The sequence below is a fragment of the Lissotriton vulgaris genome, chromosome 5 (genome assembly GCF_964263255.1).
Source record: "Lissotriton vulgaris chromosome 5, aLisVul1.2, whole genome shotgun sequence".
Lineage (NCBI taxonomy): Eukaryota > Metazoa > Chordata > Amphibia > Caudata > Salamandridae > Lissotriton > Lissotriton vulgaris.
Genome location: NC_141693.1, coordinates 585,663,439 through 585,678,724, shown reverse-complemented (window position 1 = coordinate 585,678,724; position 15,286 = coordinate 585,663,439). Strand labels below are relative to the sequence as shown.

The following is a 15,286-nucleotide window of genomic DNA, read 5'->3' as shown; positions in this document are numbered from 1 at the left end:
ACCCAGGGCTCTAAAACCAGGGGGGTGGGCCTCCGGGCTGAAAGAAGACTCTCTCTCAATACTCCTTGGGTCAAATCTGACTCTCTCGGCAGATGGGTGATAACCGAATGCCTTCTCCCTAATAGTCCCCCCTTTACACTGTGCTCAATTTATGGTAGTAATACGGACGATCCTGGAGTTATTAACCTAGTGTCAGGGGAACTAGTGCACTGGCCCACTCCTATAATTCTTTGTGGTGACCTTAACCTACACTTACCCGGTAACTGGGCGACCGATAACAACTGGAAGTATAAGGGTAGAAAGCCCCTGGTTTTTCAGGCCCTGACCAACCTAGCTGCAACACATGGCCTAAGAGACTCTTGGGCTAGCCTAAACACTTCTCATCCCTGCTACACTTTTTTCTGCTCCTCACCATACCCTTGTCAAATCTAGACTATTTTTTTTATTTCATCCTCACTCATCAACAATAGCTCCATTGAGTTAGCCCCATGCTTTAGGTCTGACCACAACCCTCTCATCCTTAGTATCAAGGGGCTGGGTAAACCTAGAGCGGCCTCCACCTGGAGTTTTGAGAAAGCCCTTCTACAGGATTTGACATATCAGACACACATGCCGGGGTGGATACAAGAATTTTTAGAAATAAATATAGGGTCAGCTCCCTTAACGGTCGTCTGGGACACATTGAAAGCAGGCATCAGGGGCGCGAAACTTGGATTTTCAGCTTGTAAAAACAAAAAAAGAGAAGCTTCTGATAAGTAATCTTCAGGAGAAGCTTAAGACAGCTGAAACTAAACTAGTTCAAGCTATCCAAGCAGGGTTAAACATCGAGGCAGTCCAAGAGGAGGTAGTCCTGGTCAGATTTTCTCCGAAAAAACTGCTGCAAAATGGGCTGGCACACGGCAGAAAATTTACGAATGTAGCGACTGCATAGGGCACCAGCTGGCTGTCAGGACCCAGCAACAGGTCTCTAGCAGCGAGATAAACACAATCAAACTCCAATCAGGAGAAGAGACAAAAGATTTCGATTTGATTCGTAAGGGCTTCCAGGATTTTTATTCTAAATTATACACTGAGGAGAACAAAGGTCCAATTGATACAATTGAAAGAGATATCTCCAGCTACCTAAATGAGATCAACCTCCAAACACTCACCTCCGACAATAGTGACCTATTAGACCTAACTCCTACTTGGGAAGAGATACTGGAATCTCTCAACTCTCTCCCCGAAGGGAAAGCCGCTGGCTTGGATGGCATCTCTGTAGAATTTTATAAGATCTTTGCCCCTCAAATCAAAACGATTTTTAGTGAGGTAGTTACATCTATTTTTAAGGGGATTTTGCCTCCACCTTCCTGTTCCAATGCTAGAATAGCAATATTCCCCAAAAAAGACAATTCACCGCTGGAAATGAGCTCATATAGACCCATAACACTCATCAATTGTGACTCTAAGGTCTTTTCTAAAGTGTTGGCAAATAGAATCTCTTCAGTGGTGGAATCCCTAGTATCAGAGTAGCAACACAGGTTTATCCCGAAAAAAGGCACAACAGAACATGTCAGGCGAGCCATTACTCTTTTTGACGCCGCACAGGCGGCCGGGGACCCGAAATCACTAACACTCTTGGACGCTGAAAAGGCCTTTGACCCGTTCTCCTGGAGATACCTGTGGGCTGTGATGAACAGGATGGGCTTTGGGCCAAAGCTTATACAGGCTGTACAAGCCCTCTATTTGAAACCTTCGGCCTGTGTTTCCGTAAATGGTCAATTAACCGGGCAATTTGAAATCTCCCTGTCCCTGCTCCCCTTTGCTGTTTGCCCTTTATTTGGACCCTTTTATTAAGCAGATCGAAAGTAATCACACATCCCCCCGGTTAGGTTCCTAGGCTGTAGTACCAAAATTTTGGCCTACGCGGACGACCTGGCCATTACCTCGCCTGATCCTTCAAAAGCCATAGCGGGCTTGGAAATAGAGGCAAACAAATTTGGGACATTTTCTGGCTATGCCCTAAACAAAAACAAATCCAGATAATAACAAACAGTCAAATCTCTTGGGATGACCATAGGGTGGTTCCTAAGGCCAAATATTTAGGAGTCTCTATTTCTTCTAGCCTGGACGAAATTGTTTCCGACAACCTAGTCCCGCTCGCTACACACACCATGAAAGCACTGAAGCAAATAAATAATCTACACCTAACCCTCATTGGCAGATGTAAGGCAATAAAAATGACTTATTTTCCCAAACTTCTATACTTCTTCCGTACAATACCTTCAGAATTCAGTAAAGCCAACCTTTTGAAATTCCAGCAAATATTTACACAATTTATTTGGGCATACTCTCAACCCAGGAGGGCACTCAGACAGCTATGCTTGCCAAAAGACTGAGGAGGCTGGTCCTTTCCCAACATCACTCTGTATTATTGGACCGTGGCTAAGCAGTACAGCTCTGAACTGGTAAAAGAACATCCTGCTATTTATACTGCAGAGCTGCCCTCCCCCTTCCAACTTTTGGTTGGGGAGCAGCACTGGGGTTGCCTGTTACGAGAGACTACCTTTGGTTACTTCAAACGGGTGAGATTTAAGACTTTACTTAACTCGTTTAAGGTCTTTCGAAGCATCCGTAGATGCTTTGGGATAGGCAGATTTAATCACTACTCCCCCATTCTCAACAATGATAACCTCCCTGCTATCTTTGGAAGGGCTTACTTATCTGACTGGCACAGGACTAGTATTCGAAAATTAGGAGATTAATCACCAATGAGGGAGTTATAACCTTCTCTGATCTATTAGATAAATCCAGCCTCAAGAAAGATTTTTCCAGTACTCTCCTCAGTACATAATCATCCAGCACGTTTCAACATCAATTGCAGGGCAATTTAATTTATGAGGACTCCTTCAGGAAATCTGAACCTTATGTGTGTCTTATACTTAAAAATAAAAAACAATCAAAGTACTTTACAACAATTTCAATCTATTTTCATATCATACTAAAATATATCAATAAAATATGTCCTTACTTGATGAGAAGTCACTGAGAAAGCAGAAAATCTGTAATTGAGGTTTTTAAAAGGGGCAGAAAAGTTGCATTTGTGATCTAGAAAAGCCGAGCTGTATAAACATCTTTTTAAGATTAAAAAGTCTGGTGTCTCTATTTTAGCATTTCGGCTGGTCACCATGTAACAGTGCCTACCTAAATAGACTTTAGGGAGATTTTAGTTTTGGCAAACAAATAATAATAAACGTATAAGATTGGTATGAGTCACCCATTGAGGGTCCTGCAGGAGGAGGCGATCCATCTGCCACCTGGATCGCTGCCTCCGGCACTCCTCGATCTCAACTTCGAGTTTAATGAGCGAGTGGTCGGAAAAAGGATTTATCCCTATTTTGAAACCTGTGTAAACCAGGATTTGAGATAAAAGAAAATAATCAATACAGGAAGCCACATAAAATTGATTAGAGTAGCGCGTGAATTCCTGATTAGTTGGATTGGAGTTACACCAGGGGTCTATCAAAAGATGTTCCTGTCCTAGTACCTGTAGAACATTTTTAGTTTTCAGTTTCAGCTCTTTATTTTTATTGGAGGTGTCTTTCTTGATATCCTGAATCAAATTAAAACCCCCACCCAAAATTATCTTTCCCGGTGCCCCCCCTACGTATCTCACTGATTTTAAGTAGGGCTGTGATGTCATCTACAATTGGACCATACTAATTAATAAAATGTAATATTGTACCATTTAATTTGGCCTCAGTCCAGATCCACCTTCCTTGGGGTTCTCTCTGAATTTGGCCAAATTCCCAAGAAAGACAGCTACTCCTCTTTTAGTCAACCCAGCTGAGGCAAAAAAGGCATGAGAATACGATCTAGGGAGGAATAGCTTTGGGAAATTGGTTTTTAGATGCATTTCCTGCAGAAATAGTACCTGGGGTGAAAAAGACTCTAACCACCTAATTAATGCACCATACTTTTGCTTATTTAGAATCCTGTTAACATTAATTTAGATAATACAACACTTGTTTAGCATTTTTTTTACAGTGTCTATCAGGTATACAAAATATGCAACAAATTCCACACTCCTAACAATCTTTTCCAGAGAGTCCCTGCTACTGCTCATTTTACTGCAACACCTATACTCCCCTCTCCCCACTCCCGCCACCTCCCTCTACCCTCACACCAAGATCCTGCCCCAGACATGTGGTGATGCCCACAGGCCCGCAAGCCACGTTTCACTACCTACTTTAAGAGGGTGCCCTGGTCCTGCTCCCTTGGTGGTCTAACCCCCCCAACCCAAAGGGAGTGACATCCAGTGGAAAGGAGAACATAATTTAAACATTAAAATATTTCAATTCGGCACCGTCAATACAATACATATTCAACATTTGTTTAGCTTGACACAGTGGTCTCTCTCAGAAGCTCCTGGGCTTCCTCCACCCACGAGAGCAGATGAAACTTTCCCTTTACAAGCACCTTTAGCTGCGACTGTTGAGCAATAGATATCTGGGCCCCTTGTGCTTTAAATAAAAAAAGTAGTTTAACAAATTCTTTGCGTCTTCCTGCTGCCCCTACTGACATATCTGAGAAAATCCGGCATTTATTACCATCGTCGATGTCAATCTTTCTCTGCTGGATTGTTTTTGTCAACACCCTTTCTTTTATTCTATAGTCAGAGAAGTTAACTACAATAGTACGAGGGTACTTGGAATTTGGGATAGGATGAGCCGGAACCCAGTGAGCCCTGGTTAATGTTAGATCACCAGAGAAGTCCAGAAGAACCTTTTGTTTGATAAATACTTTTACCCAACGAAGGGTGTTGGTGCCTTCACTCCCCTCAGACACTCTCACGATTCGTAAATTCGAACGGCATGAGTGGTTTTCCAATTCGTCCAGTTTTATCTCCATGGCAATCTTATCTGCTGTCCCTTCACTGATTTTCTGGACAGTAGAGCTCATCTGGTCCTCTAAATGGGCTATCCTAGATTCTGCTTCTTTAAGCCTTGCGGGTATACCTGAAATTGATTCTTCAATCTTTTACAGTCGAAGGTGAAGAGTAGCTGTTTCGGTGCCTTGGATTTTCTCATCTCCCTGATTTCCTCCATTATTAGGTTGAACAACGTTTTCATTTCTATCTGTTGTAGATTACGCCCAGCGGAGGGTACCTCAAGCTTTTCGTGTGGATTATTATCCCCCTTTCTTGATAGTTCCAAGCACTTCTCTGTTGAAGCACTAGATATCTCCTGAAGCTTCTGCCAACTCTCTAACTGTTGTCTTGAGATGTCCTCCATCTTAGACATAGTATATACTAGCTCAGAACAAGGCTGTGGATCAAGTGTGGCACGTGAATCTGCAGGGAAAGGTGGAGAATTTCCCTCCTCAAGATTGATTGTGGCGGCAGGTGTTGCAGCTAGAGGAGAATCCTCTGGAGGTGGAGAAATACCTAGCCTCTCGAGGAGATTAGTTGTAGTATCATCCTCTGGAGTTGCTGGTAAAGCTTTACTTATGACCATAGGGCTCTGTGTCGGCATGCTCTTTTTGGCGTACGAAGGAAAGTCCTTACAAATCTTTGATTCTGCCCTATTACATCCTGGCATGGATTCATTAGTCAGTTCCTTCGTGGCCTCATAGGATTCAGTGGTTGCATGGGTGGGGTCACACCTGTGAGTTAAGGGCTGGACTGATACTGCCTCAGGTTGTACCTCAAGCTGTTCTTCTGTAGTGCTCTCAGAGGTAGAGTTAAGTTCGGACCGGTTTGGATCACATGTAGCTTTTGCTGCTAATAAAGCTACTCTTGCTTGTACTAATCACTTTTTATCCTTCATTCCTTTCGCTGTATCCACCTTGGCTACCGCATTAACCTGCCTCAAGTGTCTCCCCACCTTTTCCTTTTTTTAAATTAAGAATCTTCCAATCTTTGCACTGCCTGATGATTCATCACTTCTCCCAGATTTGCTGGATTACTAAACGACAGGCACAACGTCTTTTCCACCACCCTGCTGTCCCCACTTCTCTGCTCCTCTCCTCCTCTACTGCTGCTTCACACCACAGCCACCTACTTTAGTAGTCTTTTAATCAGGGCAAGACTCTCTCCCAACTTTCAATTACTAGCTGAGATCTTTCTGCCAGCAGGAGTTTGCTGCTCAAACTTGTGTCTCAGCTTACATGTCCGGGTGAGAGCTACCTTGTGTTTCACTTTGCACTGCTAACAGATGAGCGCTGCATCTCTCGGCTTTCAGCCTCCGCACTCACCAAGCCTCTGCAGCATGCTGATTGCAAGATTTATCCGCTCCCTGGCTCAAGCATATCTTATTCAGCCTCTGCCTCAGTGCTCGCGATGTCAGCATATAGTCTCTGCAGGCGTCACTGTCTCCGAAAGTCCACCCATCCGTCAGCAATTCAGAGCGGTTTTGATTTCAGCTCTGCTTTCCGCATTCTGCCACGGACACCTTTCTCCCTTTCACTGTGCCCGTCCTCCAGGTCAGAGTTTTTTTACAGAAATGAGAACACAGCAGACATTTTTTCAGTCTGTGGTGGGTTCAAGGCAGTCCTTCGAGGGCAGATGATAGTGTTTTCAGCCGCCCAGAACAAACTAAGGCGAGACAAAATCAATAAAGTCCAACAGGCAGTAGCAAATGCAACTCCTAGCAGAGACACACATTCTGTGGGATTGGGGGATGTTAGAGCTCAGCTAGAAAGGGCAAAGTATGAGCTGAAGGAGTTTTTTTATAATTGAAGAGATAGCCAGCTCCAGAACATATCAACAGCAAGTGTATGAGGAGAGCCAAATGGTTGGAAAAATGCTAGCCGGTACCACCAAAAACAAACAGGAAGCGGCCCTGATCTCTGAAATTAGTGATCCCAAGACTAGAGCCTCTATATTCGATAAAGACGGTAAATCCCATGTTTTTTAGAGCACTATTGACAGTTGTACACCACTAGATATGAGGTAGGAGTTGATCAAATCTCTAAGTATTTTAAGGACGTAAACCTTCCTACTCTCACATGAACATTAGTGGAACAACTTCAGCATGACATATCCGAACAAGAAATTATAGACATAGTAAAATCAATTGCCGGGGCAAAAGCCTGTGGAGCTGATGGGCTCCCAATCAAATTTTATAAAACCTTCTCCAAGGATTTGACTCCTTTCTTGGTGAAATTGTTCAATAACATCAAACAGGGAGGCAGCGTTCCCCCAAGTTTCAAGGAATCTATTTTGGATATCTTTGTAAAAAAGGGGAAAGATAACAAGAATAATAACTCATGCAGGCCGATGAGTCTTCTCAATGCAGATTTTAAAATACTAACGAAAGTTTGGGGCTAACCGCTTTACCCCCACTGCTCAGGTCCTTATCCACTGTGACAAGACTAGGTTAGTTGCGGGGAGTACTATGTCCACTAATACTACGTTTTTAATTCAGACCCTGGAATACAGTAATACAATTGCTACCCTCATTTCAATGGTCAACGCCGAAAAGGAGTTTGACTTGGTTAATTGGGATACATTTTTGGGGGTTTGGGGAAATTTGGCATTCCGGAGCAAATTATAACTATGATGAAAATTATTTACCAAGGCGATCAAGCTCGGGTTATAGTAAATGGAGATTCAATAGGGGTAGTTAATATAAATCGTAGCATCCAACAAGGTTGTCCGATGTCGCCTATATTGTTTACTTTTTTTATCGAGCCCTCGGCTATAAAAATCCATGGAACCCCCCCAAATTAAAGCCCCAATTGAAGGGGTGGCCAAATTAAACATTTTGACATAATTTTGTATTTATGCCCAGACAAACAAAATTTGGTACATGTGCTAGAAGAGTTTAGTAAATTTTAACAAATATGGGGATATAAAGTAAACCTTTTAACTCTTTAGGAAACAAGGGACCCCTATAGCAACAGCTAGCTATAACATAGGGAATAGAACTAGTGTTTAAAGATTATAGCTAGATGCTGATATAAACCATAGCCTATTTAATAAGAATACCTCTCTATGTGATAAAATACTATAATCTCATAGATAAACCATCCTGTTAAAGGCGATACGTACACACATAGTTAAGTATCAAAACAAATTTATTTTCTTATTTTGTGTATTATTTATGATTTGTTTGGTAGATCAAAAAATCAAATGTGCATATAGATTTCATGATAGTAACTACATGGAAATGATGTCATCAACCAACATAAATGTACATAAATCCATTACGATAGACGTAAAGTTGAGGCAGGCAGTGCGCTAGATGTCTACTACGCGCGTTTCAGCATACACGCCTTCATCAGGTAGCCGTCTATTGCACTAAAAAGATAATATATATATAAATGATACATTTTCGGGTGGTTACATATTAAATAATTAAAGCTAAAGGTATTCAATAACATAGAAATTGATATATCTCTTCCTGCAATCTAAATTATCTAAACAGTGAAAAGTCGCCAAGTCACATAAACATATTTACAATATTATTTACCTTCTCACAGTGAATGAAAAACACAAAAACAACCTCAATTGAGATTCTGACAAATATATATATATATATATACATTAGAAATATATATTCTTATATACAAATTATATACATAAATTTGGAATGTCCTATTTCCATCATAACAATAAATAGTTCTTTATAAAGTTTATACATATTCACATATACGTTTAGCCCCAAACTAACTATAAAGAATTCAAAGTAGACGTGTCACCTTTAGACATCTAGGGTATTGATATTACAAGGTAGTGGATGCTCGTACCATGTAAGTTATGCTGAGTATCGATGATGATGTACTGTAGCTTCAAAGGTGTCTATACTCTTATAACTGGATCTACGGGTATTTAAAAGCACGCGGTATTGGATTGCAACGCTGGGGATAACAGAACCTCATATTAGTCTCATATAAATGGACCCATGTTCAGGATAAGAAAATAGAACAGAAAGGCGGTTCAATCACTTTTTATACAAGAAGCTGATGAATATTTGCTAACACATCTGAATCTAAGATAGCGTATATATGCAGGATAATGCGTGCAAGTACACTATCATCGATTGGCTACTTTATACGTACGATCTAACTGTTTCTATATACAATGTCTTTGGTAGCAGGGCATCCTGTCTGTCTGTATCATGCTGAAGTAACATGGTATCTTTAGTAACTCTCTGAAGACAAAACTTCAACTAATACTGGTTCATGAGTATGTGCGTATAAGAGGAGTTGCTGCATAATATCATTAGATGCTGATTACTTGTTGCCTTATCGGTTAAAGAGTCCTACAGTTCTTTCTCAAAATAGGGTAAGTATAATGAAGCCACTTACTGAATAGAAATGTCTCCCGGATTGAAGACGTAGGGATAAATCGGGTACTTGAAAACAATAATATTCTATGATTACATGCCGATATGAGCAGGTCCTGGAGTCGATAACATATAGGAGACAAAAGGTTTTTCCAATGAGTTCTAGCTCCTAAACGGAAAGTCCTATATGTGACTCTAAGCAATGTTAGATGGCAACAATGGCTACTTACAAAATACGGTCATGTATAAGCGGTGGCGTCAGGACCAATGGATTCGGTAATCGACTACGGTGTGCTGAAGATAATCTCCTATTAAAGAAGACATCAACTATATTAGATTACGTGTCTCGTGTGTCAATTGATGTTTGGCAATATTTTTGTTATGGGAGAACTAAATGCGCACGCGTTACCTGAAAAGTGGTATATTTCGATCGTGTAACCCTCTCGCCGGGCAGCCGCAGGCCAGGGATAAACTTGGATTCAAACCATATGAACCGAGCAAGATGTTGTTGTGTCTTAAATATAATCAGGAAACGTGCACGGACCTATTGTGAGGTCGGGTACTACTCCGGTTGTAACCACAGGTGTGTCTCATGAGTTAGGCGTCAGAACGGATTCTCATGTGGTCCCCACTGTGATAGGCTGCCTGAATTGGAGGAAACTCCCTAAGGGACGCTATTGGATAAGCTTAGAGCTAGAAATGTATCGAGCAATTTGATTTGTGCTCTAGACCGGACAGTAATGAACCGAGCTACACTAATATCAGCATCTAGCTATAATCTTTCCACACTAGATATAAAATAAACCAGCACAAAACTAAAATTTTAATACTAAATATTAATTGCTATTTTTTACCCTGCAATTTAAAAACTCAGGCACGAAAAGTAGAGCCGATAAGACATCTGGGTAGCTACGTTTCTAATCAACTAGAAAAACTAAATAGTCTGAACTATATAGCTAGGCAAAATAAAATAAAGCCCTGCTAGACAAGTGGACCCTTTTACCTTTAACCTTGATTGGCTGTGTAGGACTTTTAAAAATGTCTATTATTTCCCTATTATTATTTCTCCTCATATATGTTCCTTTGAAAATTAATTCCAAATATTTTTAAGAAATGGACACATTGTTTAAGGAATTTCTGTGGAATAAGAAGGCCTCCAGGGTGAAAATGTCCATTCTTTAGTTGGAAATAAATCAAGGGGGTCTAGCTTTACCTAATATTCGATCCCACTATGAGGCAGCTGTGCTTGATATGACAGCAAGTCTACTGGAACTCAAGGGTTTGTCAGATATATTTTTTGTGAAAAAGATGATTCGGGAATCCGGCTCTGAACTCCCACGTTTTTTTAAAAACAGCCAAACAACCAAAAAAGTCTTGGTATAAGCCGATTAATGATTACTCTAATAGATTGCCCTCTTTTTTAAACAAGCTGATTCTAAGGAGTTTACCTTTTTGAAATTAGAGGAATGTAAAATCTTTGGTCTCCAAATTCATTCTAACCCACTGAAAGATGGAAGGACAGTGGTTTTGGAGAAATTACACATTTCTTGTATGCTAAGACAGTAATTACTTGGCAATATGTCCAAACTAGATTTGGCAACCAAAATAAGCCCAGGTTTTTGAAGTTTTTGCAGATTGTGAACTTCATTAAAAAATACAATTTAACATCAAGTGGGGCGCCAATCAATTATGTTAATGCTTTATATAAAGCAAAATTAAAGGGGGTAGGATACGGGTACTCTCTACTGAACAAATGCAAGACACTCCCCATGTTCGAAGAATTTCTTGGTAAGGTAACCCAGGATACTAATTGCTCCTTCTCTCACCAGGAACAGCAGGTAATAGACTAGGTAGGAAGCAAGGCCTTAAGAGCAGGCGACTTTAAAAGGCTGGCCTTCTTGTCCAGGTGACTGGCCTATTATACCCCGACATTTTTTTAATAAACGCTATGCGGAAGTAGACAACAAATGTTTTCGATGTCAGACCCAAGGTGAAAGAGACTGGCTACACATATTTTTTACGTGCCCAAAGCTCAAAGCTTCTTGGTGTAAGATCTTTTCTTCAATAAGTCAAGCAATCAAAAACGAAGATTGACCCCGAGGCAGAAATAGCTCTTTTTGGTATCTCTAAAGTGAGGACAGATTTGACCAATGCAGAAGAAACATATATAGCAATTTGCTCTATAGTGGCTCGTTCCTTAATTATCCATAATTGGAGATCTGTAGAAGTACAATCTTTTCCTAAATGGGTAAACAAAATACAAAGGTCAAGGAGGTTTGTTGAAGCTTAGGCAGGAGGGTCTGTTAAACAAAGAAATTCATAGCTGTTTGGAGGTTTTTGGATGAATTGGGAGACAATGTCAGAATCGTAGCACTTTAGCACGTTACATTTCATATCCCTATATTTAGGGGAGTATTTCAATATCGCCATCTGGAGCGTGGGTGTAAAGCTTGCAATATCCGTTGTTGGATTAGACCGTTACTGCTCTTCAGCTTTTTTTGTGGATCGTGCACAGACGTGAACAAGGCTTTTAGCTAGTAGCGTTCTTGAGGTAGGATAAATGTTAATAGTGTTCAGTAACTATGGACATATCACTTTATGTTCATACAAATAAGGGAAGGCACGGTTGCACTTTAATGTTAAGCACTTTAGCATATTGCACTTTATGTCCCTATATCAGAGGGAAGTATCTATAGCACTTGAGCACTTTAGGGAAAGAAATCGGTTGTTGGTAGGAAGTTCTGGTCGCATTGTTTAAAACTACCACATGGTCCTGCCGGACTCCCGTCATCGTCTTTTACTTCATTCTGTTTAACTGATATAATCATGTATTTATATGGGTTCCAGTCGAAAAATGAATAAGAATAACATTAATGTAAATTGTTTTTTTTTACTCTTGCTGATTAGTCAACTTTTCGTATTGTTTTCCTGCCCTGCTCAACAAAAATAATTAAACCAAAAAAAAGATTTGTTATGAGTCTCTAATCATTGGATATTTTGACCATACTCGTGACGATGCTTAACCCAACCCAAATGTATTTGGAACTATTGCTGCAAATGTGTGTGTTGACCTCTGTCTACACTTGTCAGCGAAACAAGGGTTCTAACCAGTATGATGGATTGCTTAAGAATTGCTGCATTGCAGGGTTGATTTCTTCTTTGTTGAAAATCCACATGCAGATTCCAGAATTGTGTATTTTTCTATGATTTTCCTGGTGGGCTGGGATGCTTGTCTGTGCTGTCTATTTTGTGATGCCTCACAGACGTGGTTCATCTTCCTTTGCATAACTGCATGTTGCAGACTGTCAGACTGTCAGTCTGTTGAAGTGCTAGTTTGGATCCGTTGTGTTGGTCACCTGTTTAATGTTCATGCTCAGTTATCGTGGAACTCGAGCACATTTGTAGGAGTTCATCTGACTATAACTGGTGAATATATGTGGTATTACGGGTGGAATTCTATAGATTACCATTAGACGCAATCCTAAAACATCATATTTATTCAATTTAAATGATGAAACAATACTCTTCTGGTATGAGATGATTTTTAATGATTGTATTCATAATTTGTGTCTTGTAATAATTGTTAACCTGTGAGATGTGAGGCCTGGCATCTTTCTTTATCATGTGATTATATTAGAGTTTTCAATGTAGCTTTATGAAAGGTTTTCAGCAAAAAGGATGTCTTATATCCATACTATAGCCTTATAGCCCGGCGTAGAGGGTTATACCGGCTATTAAAGGCCCTCTCCAGCATTTAACAAGGGAGAGGGACTTTAATAGCCGGTATAGCCCAGCTAGGAAGGGCTATAAGGCTATTAGAACATTCTGCCACTAGAGGGCAGAATGTTCGAACAAAAAAAAATCAAAGCCTTATACAAACGTTAGAGGATTGGAATCCCCTCAGGCTCCCTGAAGCCTTTGTTCACAGCCAGAGCCGTGAACTAAAAAACATTGGAATGTTGGAACTCCAGGCTTATACCAGCCATTATAAGCCTGGAGCACTCCATTGTTTTCAATGGAACTCCCAACATTCCAATGTTCTAATAATTATTTAAATCACTTTCTGTAATTCTGAAAGTTGGCTTAGCACTTTTTCTCCTGAGAAGTTCTGAAAATCATCCTGGCTTTTTTTTCAAGAAGTAGGCTGTCAATATTTCCATTTCCAGCAATAATTCACTAATCTGATCTCAGTTTTATGTTTAATTACTATTTTTCTAATCTCTTACAAGACATTTTTGTCTTACAGCTCGTGAACAGGTTATGAGCCATTTTCATCCCTTGGAGTACACATTCTTTAATCATGGTTGTTTGTTGGTTAAAAACACAGTTCCAACATCCGCAAAGGATGGCAATAGCATTGTGTCCGTACTATTGTTTTTGAAACCTAGATTGTAATTGTATCGTCCCAACTTTTAAGTTGCAACCATATTGTAGTAAAAAGACATGTTTTAATATTATGCAAATTATATCCAGAATGTGACAGTTCTCATCGATAAGAGGTTACTGTGATGAGAAACATGAATATTAACGTATTAATATATAGGAAGATTACAACAGTTGCATATACTAAGTCGGTATTGTTCTTCTGTTTTTTCAGTTGTAACTAATGTCTCAATTTGGCTGTGCAAGGTTCTTTTTAGTGATTGTTTCAGCACTTTATAAGGATACCCCAAGTCAGATAGTTTCTTCAGCAAGGCTTCTGCTGTAGTAACTTAATCACCTCTTTGGTAAGTAATACTCACACCTATGTCTTAAAAGGGGCCATTGGAGAGTTATTATCAAGTTTGCTGTGCAGCATGAACTTATTTGTTTTTTTTTATAGAGAATTGTATTATTCTTTCATCTACATGTATCATGGCAAGATCTAAACAATGATGTATCTTTTGTTACAAAGTATTCTTAGATAGGTATCTATGGGTCTTAAGTTTAACCATCTCTGCAATTCTCACAGAGGACATACTGAGGGGCCGCGGTCGGATTCAGTCAGGACGCTGCCACACATAGCGCACCGGAGACTGACTAGAGATACAGCCGGATATTCCTGCACAGACTTCACTCTGAATCGTGCACACGTGCCTACCAGCGATTGACTAGATATACAGCCGGATTCTCTTGCACAGATTTTTGACCTTCAATCATGCATACGTAATATCATTACATTGAAGCCACCACTGCACTTGAAACTTTCCAGCCGTAGTTAGGCTGAGACGGAAGTATAACCAGCCAGAAGGTTCAAGACTTTGTTATATGCACTAAGCCCTGAAGGAGTCGCTGGTCTCTTGTCCCGAACTATGAAACGCGTGCTGGCTGGAGTTTACATCAACAAGAAATCATTAAAACGAGTCATTTATAATATGTTTTGTTTCTCTCAATATAAGTCATATACTTATATCAAAAAAACTTTAGGTAGTAGTGTTCCCTAAAACAATAGAAACGTCCGCACATATAGCTAACAAACTTTGTATACGTGTGGTGTCAACAATATTTAGCACAAGAAATCAACTGAGTGCTCAATTTTCCATTCATACACCAACTACCCAGTGGTGTTGACTGCACACAGAGTGTGCACCAAATAAGCACAACAGATAAGGGGTTTTGACAGCACACCTCTCTTTATAATATTAGTGTCATATTGCACTTAATGTAGTTTCATTTAAACTAGAACATAAAGACAATCAAAATATGGTTATATATAAAGGGATCCAAGACATGCGATGCTCTTGATATTCTTTTATTCACAAAACTTCTTTAAAAGTTCCCAGCACACAGCTTGCAGACACGTGTTTCGTCTTATGAAGACTTTTTCAAGGCAGCGAAACTAAATGTAATGCGCGTCCAGATTAAGAAATTCATTCTGCGATGTCAATCAAATTGGCGTGTATTGGCACCACATGGTCTCAGGTGTTGAAACAATCAATATGGACTCTTTGGATGTGTAGATAAATCTGTAATTTCAGAGTATCAAAAACGGAAGTTCCAAGATTGGTACCAAAATAGAATATACCTTAAAATAAAAT

The 15,286-nt window shown here is 40.0% G+C and overlaps 1 long non-coding RNA gene across 3 annotated transcripts in view; it reads right to left on the bottom strand.

The window, feature by feature from the left end:
* Positions 1 to 9,859, bottom strand: part of LOC147711294 (uncharacterized) — a 53,753-nt gene extending 43,894 nt beyond the window's left edge. Inside the window, exons 1-5 of one of the 3 annotated variants that reach the window (XR_015295915.1) lie at positions 9,679 to 9,835; positions 9,500 to 9,577; positions 9,292 to 9,385; positions 8,731 to 8,841; positions 8,098 to 8,281 (exon numbers count right to left, since the gene is read on the bottom strand). This is a non-coding gene — a long non-coding RNA (uncharacterized LOC147711294). Of the gene's footprint in view, positions 1 to 8,097; positions 8,282 to 8,730; positions 8,842 to 9,291; positions 9,386 to 9,499; positions 9,578 to 9,678 lie in introns of those variants that run through there. The other 2 variants (XR_015295916.1, XR_015295914.1) reach the window with 2 other exon arrangements.
* Between the last annotated feature and the right edge of the window lie 5,427 nt (positions 9,860 to 15,286).